Here is a 10,000-nt window from a genome sequence, read left to right on the forward strand (position 1 = left end):
ATAATAATAATAATAATAATAATAATAATATACAAAATCCACATTTATGTAAAGTACTGTATTTACAAATAAAAAATGAATTCAGGAGCTTTGAGAGCCTGCTCAGCTCCCTTCTTCAGCATTTAGCTGAAGAAGGGAGCTGAGCAGGCTCGAAAGCTCCTGGAATTCATTTTACTATTTGTAAATACAGTACTTTACATAAATGTGATTTTGTATTTTATAAACATATTCACGGGATTGTGAAGAAGATTTGAATAATAATAATAATAATAATAATAATAATAATAATAATAATAATAATAATAATAATAATCAACCGTCACCTACCTATTGACTGTCATAGACGTAACTGACAGAGCCCAGGACAGCCCACAGATTGAACATGCATGAAGCAAGGAATATTCAGAAAAAATAGAGCTTCCGTGAATGTCACACGGGAGGCGTTTCTACAGCCAACGAGCATTAGAGAGACTCCTACACAATCAATTATCCTCCCGACGGCGACGGTATTGATTCGGACCATTTCCCTCCGAAAACCACGGTAACAACAACACCAGCAATAATAATAATAATAATAATAATAATAATAATAATAATAATAATAAGAAGAAGAAGAAGAAGAAGAAGAAGAAGAAGAAGAAGAAGAAGAAGAAGAAGAAGAAGAAGGAGGAACCTTATGACCATTTTAATTAGAAATTCTATTTTTTATGTCAACAATTAAACGCTATAAAATCTAGTTCATATTTCTATGGCCATGAAACAGGCTACATACAGTATCATTTGTGTTTCCACTACATTTTCGGTAGTCTCAGACCTTAAAATTACCCCTTAAACGTCCATTACCATTTATCATTACACGCAATGACCAACGACTCTAAACACCTAGCCAAAAAGATCACTACTTCGTAGAAGAAAAAGACATAAGAGCAATACAGAAGAATGCAGACGAAAAAAGGTCAAAGGTCAGAGGTGAACATAAAGACCGAAGGAAATTTCCAATCGCTTGACTATTTACACGCCTACGTTGGAAATGTTTCCAATATTATGCCCAGGATGTATTATCTGCCCTTATTGTCTGGTATTGGCAAACGTCAAAGCAATGTGGCCAAAACTATAAGGTGAAATACCACAGCTATCGTTTCGTTACTCCATGTTTACCAGGGAGGTGGTCTTGTATTCTAACACACACACACACATATATAAATGGATGTATGTATATGTATGTATGTATGTATGTGTATGTGTGTGTGTGTATGTATGTTCCAGCATAACACTAAAACTTCTTCTTCTTCGTTTTAACGTGCTTTATTCCCATTTTCTATATGGGGTAAGCACGATGCCTTCTTTACGAAGGACTTTGATTTGGCGTTGGGGTAAGCCGTAGCCTTGATCGGCTGCCCTGCCTGACATCGCTTAGACCCCGGTAATGATGTGTACGTGTATCGTGCCGATCCCCAGCTCCCTTTCTCTCAAGCAGCGAGGAGAACTGGGCAGGTAGGTCGACAGTTCGAGACGTGTGAGGTGTCTGTTATGTTTTTAGAAGATGTTGGAGTGGCTTTGTTTATGTGTGTATTAGTCTGTAACACCCATTTGCTTTTCAGCAAACCTATCCGTTGATTACGTTTGTAAAATCCCGGGGTGTCCACACAGATAGCAAAGTGTCCGCCTTCACTGACCAGTCGGCTGCGGATTTGACCCCGCGCCACGGACCTCTACGAAGTCCTAGGCCGCTGCTCTACCGACTCAGCCACCGAGGCTCTCAGCATAACACTGAAACACACTGAGCAGTTTCAACCAAACTTGGTATACATATAACTTAATATCTGGAAAAGAATACAAAGAGGGTGGGGATGGGAAGGGCTTCCCTGAAACAGGGCTAGATTTGCCCATAGACTTAGTAACTAAATAAACTCTGCATGTTTATCATACCTCATTTCGGTATACATATGACTTACTATCTGGAAAAGAATACTGTGGGCGGTAAGACGTCACTAGCACCAAAGAGGTTGGGGTGGGAAGGGGGTGACATGTAAAAATAACCGAAAAAGAGATATTAGTGACTAATCCATAGTTTTCGAAATCGCTAAGATGAATAAAGACACTCCCGATGCCTTTTAAGTCCAAGTTCAGCCCCGATAGGAGTGGGGGGTGAGAAGGGGTGAAATATAAAATGTCAAAAATGTTGGGCACTGTAACTGAAGCAACTATCTTAACAGGAGAGAGAGAGAGAGAGAGAGAGAGAGAGAGAGAGAGAGAGAGTAAAGGGATGTTAGGGGAAGAGAGAGAGAGAGAGAGAGAGAGAGAGAGAGAGAGAGAGAGAGAGAGAGAGAGAGAGAGTTTATCAGTTGTCATTCAGAGTTTTCCCAGGGAGTGCTGGGTTGGCCAGTATATATATATATATATATATATATATATATGTATATATATATATATATATATATATATATATATATATATATATATATATATATATATATATGTATGTAGAATCTACTGGTCACTTTTACCAGACACATATGTAATTCTAATAGCCACAATGCCCTCTTAACTTCTCGAATTCTTCGCTTTTTGGATATGCTTGTAACTACGAAGCCGAAAATATCCAGACGGAAGAAATTGAAGAGCCTGTGAATAGCGGCATTGTGGCTATTAGAATTACATATATATATATATATATATATATATATATATATATATATATATATATATATATATATATATATATATATATATATATATATATATATATATATATATATATATATATATATATATATATATATATATATATATATATATATATATATATATATATATACGTATATATACACATTGAGTATATATATATATATATTTATATATATATATATATATATATATATATATATATATATATCCAAAAATATATATAATAATTCTGTGTATATATATATATATATATATATATATATATATATTAATAGGGCATTGTATATATTATAATTATATATATATATATCGTGTATATATATATATATATATATATATATATATATATATATATATATATATATATATTTCTGACTCACATCAGGATTGAACCAAGGTCTTTTAACTGAAAGATGAGACCGCTGCCAACCAAGCCACACAAGTCATAAAAGAAGTTGGAACCTGACTATCACTGTAACTAAGGCTTTACCTAGGCAGGCTAACTGCTTGTATACCAACATGCTTTCCCCAACTCCCCGACGACAGCATTTCATTCGAATGATCCTTTCTGAGTTAATATGATAAAAATAATCAACACACAATTGAAAGATGAGACCACTGCCAACCAAGCCACACAAGTCATAAAAGAAGTTGGAACCTGAGGGTAACTGCACTCAAGGAATTACCTGGGCAAGCTAGGGGAGTCTTTCCTGTACAGTACGTGACCCAACATTTAGCTTTGAGGGGATTAATATTAAGTAGGCATTGTTATTAAAGACATAGAGTCTTACCTTACAACCTAGGAGAAGCATTTTCATTTAACTACCACAAATTGCTTAGCCTAAAAAAAGTGAGCCACATACCAGTTGCAAATTATGCATCTTAACCAATCGTTCTTTGAACCAAAAACTGTTCATACTATTTGCTTCATTGCAAACCACTGTCCTACGAGTAATAATTTTCTGCTACGCCTTGGGCAAGGGAATCTGATTACTGCTTCAATTAAGCAAACCCATTAATACCAGATCCCATATATGAACCTTTTCATTACTGCAAACCTCTTAACAGACTGGTACTTCTTCACAAAGCTGTACATAGGTGCACTTAATTATTTACTCTGTTCTTTAAGAGCCCAATCTTTGACCCATGTGTTACCACTGTGTCCGTGGGCATGTTGTGCCTAACTGTTCTTTAGGAATAATCTTTGACCCATGTGTTACCACTGTGTCCGTGGGCATGTTGTGCCTAATTGTTCTTTAGGAATAATCTTTAACACCTGCACTATAGCCGATCCCATCCATGTGCAAGTAACCTACCGTTCTTCAGAACAAACCTACCATTCTTCGGAACAAACTATCACTTGTAAGAAATATCTACCTGTGTCATCTTTTATAGGGACACCTTTCACAGTATTTGTTGGCGCTTGCCTGAATTACCGCCTTAAGTACATTGCCTAACGATCCTTCAACTTTTTGTGCCTACGTTGCACTGGACAGAGGAATATTTTCTATTCCGTGTAATTGCTTGCACAACCCACACAATCTTACTTGCACGACCCACACAATCTTACAAGTGCCTTACCCTCCAACACTCCCTTGAGCTAGTAATTTCACTTTGACTGGCTAATCTCTAGAGTAACATAAGTAATGCTTTGAGAAAAAATTGTGATTCATTATTGTGTTACAACTCAAACTGCCATCTTGCAAGGCGTTGGGCCTCTCTAACTTTATCCAAGAATATCCATCTCATTCCTAGTCTATCAGTTACCTAGGGAAGCTTAAAGCCTTTATCCACTTGTGCATGACTCTATTGTGCCTAATCCCTGCAGTTCTCTATTTGCTGGGGCGCGTTTCTAGTAGCTATTCTCCGTCATGCTGTTCCACACTGTGCAAGTGAATCAAGCCCCCAAGAGAAGGGCATACAAACCGTTGATAACCCTACAGCTGTAAATTTTGTCCCCTTGGCTGGTTTGATTGGTGTAGTGTTAATAAATTAAGTTAATTGTTCCATGAGTCAATTTGAGGCCTCAGTAGTGTGCTCAGTCCCACTCTCTAACTTCATTTTCCTTATGATTATTGACACAGTGCCACAAGGACCTTTAATTGCTGATTATATGTAAAGTAAACTCTTAGGCCTTTCAATAAACACACACACACACACACACATATATATATAATATTGTAACAAACTGACCATTACAGTCCTCTCAGGTTCTATACAAAATTTGACTGGGACTGAGGTGACCAGGAAGTCCAATGAGAAATCAAGGAGGAGGGAGCAGAACAAACCACCAGAATACCTTAAAACTAGTTTATTAATGCTATGTTCTGTACATATTTACAGGTGAGTTCAAGGTTTAGCATAAATCATAATGGAAATTAACAATACAGCAGCAGCCCAAATAATTAAACAAGTCAATAATTAAAATATTAATGTCAAATGCCGTATAATAAAAATAACCTTGGCGCCACACTTGCTCAACACACTACAAATAACATCATCAAAATAACCTGAGCCATATACTTGCTCAACACACTGCAAATAATGTCATCAAAATAACTTGAGCCATATACTTGCTCAACACACTACAAATAATGTCATCAAAATAACCTGAGCCATACACCTGCTCAACACACTACAAATAATGCCATCAAAATAACCTAAGCCAAACACTTGCTCAACACACTACAAATAATGACATCAAAATAACCTGAGCCATAAACTGCTTTGCACAGTCCAATAAAAATAACAACATAAACCATTATAACCACACAGGCAGCATAAACAATAATTACATAATCATAAATAAACAATGCCGTAGCATTCACACCCATAGTTATAACACCAATCTCAGCTGTCAAAAGGATGAATTATCCGACGGACTCCATGAAGACACAGCAAACCACAGATGAATCAACAAGAAGAACGTCGACACAGCCATACTGCTGTCGTGGGGAAATCTCCACCAATGACTAAGGTTTTAGCCATCATCCATCCTTAAACAGTAGATTCTAACGGGTAGCGAAGCCCTGCTACTCCAAGTAGAACCTCCATGTTGCTAAAGGCCCAACTGATGTCATCCTCGACCTGCAGAGGCCACCAGGTAACCAACACCTGCTGCTATAGAGACCTTGACTTACTGCTGTGCTAAACCCAACTGACATTGATAAAGGTCAAACAACAGACGTTGCCTCGATTCACCACATACAAACAGGAGGGCAGGTAAACAATGAAAGACTAAACAAGGCTGTTCCATTTCAAACAAAACAATCTTAAATATATATATATATATATATATATATATATATATATATATATATATATATATATATTATATATATATATATATATATATATATATATATATATATATATATATATATATTATATATATATATATATATATATATATATATATATATATATACATATATATATATATATATATATATATATATATATATATATATATATATATATATATTATTCTATATTATAAAAGTGGATGTTTGTATGTTTGCCCGCTATAGAAATCTGAACCGCTTGACTGACCCAGACAAAACTTGGTACATGGCCCCTATGACCCCAGAAAGGTTATAACTCAAATTCAAAACTGTACCCCGTGACAGGCAGACAAACACTGACATTTGTCCACATTTATCCTTTTATGTGGATATCAGCTGGTAGGGGCTTATTTGTTCGAAATCAATAAAGTTGGAAAGTACAATAAACACAATTGGATTTTCTTCCCTACACGTTAGAACAACAAGTCGCTAAGCTCCTTCTTGGCCCGAGAAAAGTTGCCAAGTTTCTTCTTGGCCAGAGAACCTTTCCTATATGGTCGACGATCCGCTAGACCTACATACGAATACCGCTCTTAAGGATGCGACTCGAACTCCTTCCCTCACCATGGAACATGAAAGCCTCGAGAAAATAAACTGAGAAACTAAACTGCCTTCCTTATTTAACGATATTGGGCGTCAATCATAATGTAAATAATTATTATTAGTTACAAATAATTATTATTAGCTGATTAATAATGTCATGGAATATTATAAAGGGGATATAAGGATTCGCTTTTGCTAAATAAATCTTCACTGGAAAACCTCCAACCTATGGAAGATATGTCCTTCAGCAAACCCTGTAATCAGTTTAGAACATCTGAAAAAATTTCTAACATTTTGAAATGCTATTCATCTGACGCTACTGGGGTAATCATTAGTTATTGTCTGTAAATGACTTTAACTGATTATTTAATAAGCAATTACTTATTAATGGCAGGAACGTCAGGAAATGAAAAATGAGGATTTGGTTGTGCTAGATAAAGTATTACTGGAACATTTCCAATTCATGCCGTAACTTTGACATCCACTGCCCTGCCAGGCCACCACAAAACACTTGGTGCTTAACAGTTAGTCTAAACAAATTAATTTTCTATTTTGCGATCTGCCCCTGAATTTAGGATGAATTTCAGCGACGAATTAGCATTTTAAGATATTTTTTATTAAACGTAATGAAACTTTTCTAGATTCTATGCCTTTTAGTAAAAATTTTAATAATATCACCTAAACGACGTCAAACACTTAACATTGGTGGCCTGAGTACAGTTTATGTATTCGACCGTAACCGTTGGATTCGTAGAGGAATTTAGCAATGAATGTGATGGAGAAATTACAAACATGTATGCGAATATAGTCTGTGGTCGTTCAGAGCTTGCTGTTCTCCTCTCTCTCTCTCTCTCTCTCTCTCTCTCTCTCTCTCTCTCTTCTCTCTTCTTCTTCTTCTTCTTCTTCTTCTTCTTCTTCTTCTTCTTCTTCTTCTTCCTCCCCTTCCCCCTTACCTCTTCCAAACCCCTTACCCGTAGACTGCCATTCAAAGGTTTCTCGGCAGCGCCGGGTTGGTCAGCTAGTATGTGTGTGTGTGTGTGTATATATATATATATATATATATATATATATATATATATATATATATATATATATATATATATATATATATATATATATATATATATATATATATATATATATATATATGACTAGTCTTAAACATAATATCTTGAAGGATTTAACTTGTGAAAAAAAACCATGAGCTTTGAAATCCTCATCGATTATAAGGTCAACACACAAAAAGCGAGTCAGTACACAAACAGACGAAACCTGAATACATGAATACCGACCGTCCTCCCGCCCCAAAGAGCGGCATCCTGTGAGATTTACATATATCTAATAAAACAGAATAAATTCTCGTGTGACGTACCTCCGTGACAGTCGGGTTTCGGGGCTTTGGCGTTATGCTGTGGATCGGGAACTTCACAAAAGACGGCAATTTCGTACCACACGCGGACGGTTATAGATGCAAGACTTCATCCATGGCTCGTTGTCAAATATTTTCAGGCCTAATTTCAGACTGACATGACGTTCTTGCCTATATCGAAATCCTGTGAGGCCCAAGAGGCTGACTTTTCAACTAGCAAAGTAGCAACAACGGGTTTAAAGTCAGCAAACAAACACTGCGAACTGCACGAAGCGTGTACTTTGTCAAAGGGGGAACTACATCACCGACACGCTACGCTTCTCGGGTCTTCTTGACCGTCCAGCAAATTCCTAAAGTGTCTCTTACCGTTCCCGACGGCGAAGCTTTCAGGTGTGCTTATGCTCGAGTACTGTGTAAGAGAGAGAGGAGAGAGAGAGAGAGAGAGAGAGAGAGAGAGAGAGAGAGATTACGGTATGAAATATTAATAACTTGGCAAAGACGAGATCTTCTATCAGCCAAAACAGAAGCCCGGGAGAGGAGAAGAAAAACAGGCACAGGTTTATGACGCTTTATGTAACGGATATGACAGGAAGAAGAAGAAGAAGAAGAAGAAGAAGAAGAAGAAGAAGAAGAAGAAGAAGAAGAAGCAGCAGCGGGGAAAGGTGATGGCGAAGAGGAAGAAAATCATTACCTGAGACAACATGAGAATGGGGAAATGGATAGCATCAAACAACGACACCAAAATAACAATAAAAATAATAATCATAATAAATCGGTGGATAACCAACAAGCTGGGTGGGTGTGTCAACCACTTGATGACAGAGAGAGAGAGAGAGAGAGAGAGAGAGAGAGAGAGAGAGAGAGAGAGAGAGAGAGAAGGAGAAAAGGGGGGGGGAATAATGAAGGAGAAAGAATGAGAGCCTCTGTTGCTGAGCCAAAGAAAGTCGGCATTGAGCAGTCAAAGGTAACCGCCACCTAGATACCAACTATTTTCACATAAGCCGAACAGACACCGAAGCAATCAACCTAATTACATTCGACAGATTGGGGTCAATAGCTTAATGTACGCAGCTGGGCGTATTATAAATCACGAAATAATGGGCGAAGAGCAGACGTAGCAAGAAATATTTTTCTATAAAAGATGGTTCCAGTAATTCACTTGAAATAATGGGCAGAGATGCAGCACTAAGTCAAAAGAATCCGTTCTGTAAATTACATAAAAAAAAAATATATATATATTATTCTTTATGGTGGCGTCTGACAACAGAGGTAAGCTAATGTGATCATACATCATGATTTTTTAATGACTTTCACTAAGCCAAATTGTGAGAGACTACAGATGGGAAACAGGATGTAATTACAATTGATTATAATTTCAAGCAATTAAAGAACAAAGATCCTACTGTTCTTACTATCACACTAAACTGTTTTTAGGTTAAGGATTTTGTTATGGTATGCTGTAACGGATAAAGGTCAGGGTACAAAGAAAGCACAATGGGAGATATTCGAACATTTTGCTAAAATGAACCACGAAAAACAAGAGCTGCCATTACGTACACCGCCGGCAGAGCGCAGTTGCAAATAATATACACCATTATTATAATGGCAAGGAGTTAAGAGAGCTGTTGCGGATGCGGCTGTGGAAACGGCACGCGATGTCACTGCTGAAAGCTGATGTAAAAACATAAAAAAAAAAATGTTAAAGGAACTAATCTTTGGGGGAAAAATTGGTCGAAAAAGTTGCCAATAATAACTGAAGACGCTGAGCTGAGCCTGGTATTCCTAGAGACCACAAGAGATCTTAATCCCAAGCGTGCTCCTCATCTGCCAATAAAAAGCTATGATTGTGTCAAGGCCCAGTTATAACTGCAGATCTCATGCGCCATTAAGCCCTGTAGATCCTGGTGGGCCAATAAAAGGCCAGGATTGTGTGCCGTAACAGGTGGACCGAGAATGCCTCTGATATCAGTATGGCTAATTATGTGTCCTTCAGTGTACTCCGAAATACTGAAAATATAAAATATTAGGATGTGACGGTACAGGATGAGAGAAGAGA

At 37.0% G+C, this 10,000-nt stretch overlaps 1 protein-coding gene across 1 annotated transcript in view; it reads right to left on the reverse strand.

Annotated features, from left to right (window-relative positions):
• LOC136852017 (uncharacterized) overlaps positions 1-8,341 on the reverse strand; it is a 354,152-nt gene extending 345,811 nt beyond the window's left edge. Inside the window, exon 1 of the mRNA XM_067126483.1 lies at positions 7,948-8,341. The gene's annotated coding sequence lies outside the window, so the exon portion shown is untranslated. The remainder of the gene's footprint in view (positions 1-7,947) is intronic.
• Between the last annotated feature and the right edge of the window lie 1,659 nt (positions 8,342-10,000).

The sequence above is a fragment of the Macrobrachium rosenbergii genome, chromosome 24 (assembly GCF_040412425.1).
Source record: "Macrobrachium rosenbergii isolate ZJJX-2024 chromosome 24, ASM4041242v1, whole genome shotgun sequence".
NCBI classification, from domain to species: domain Eukaryota; kingdom Metazoa; phylum Arthropoda; class Malacostraca; order Decapoda; family Palaemonidae; genus Macrobrachium; species Macrobrachium rosenbergii.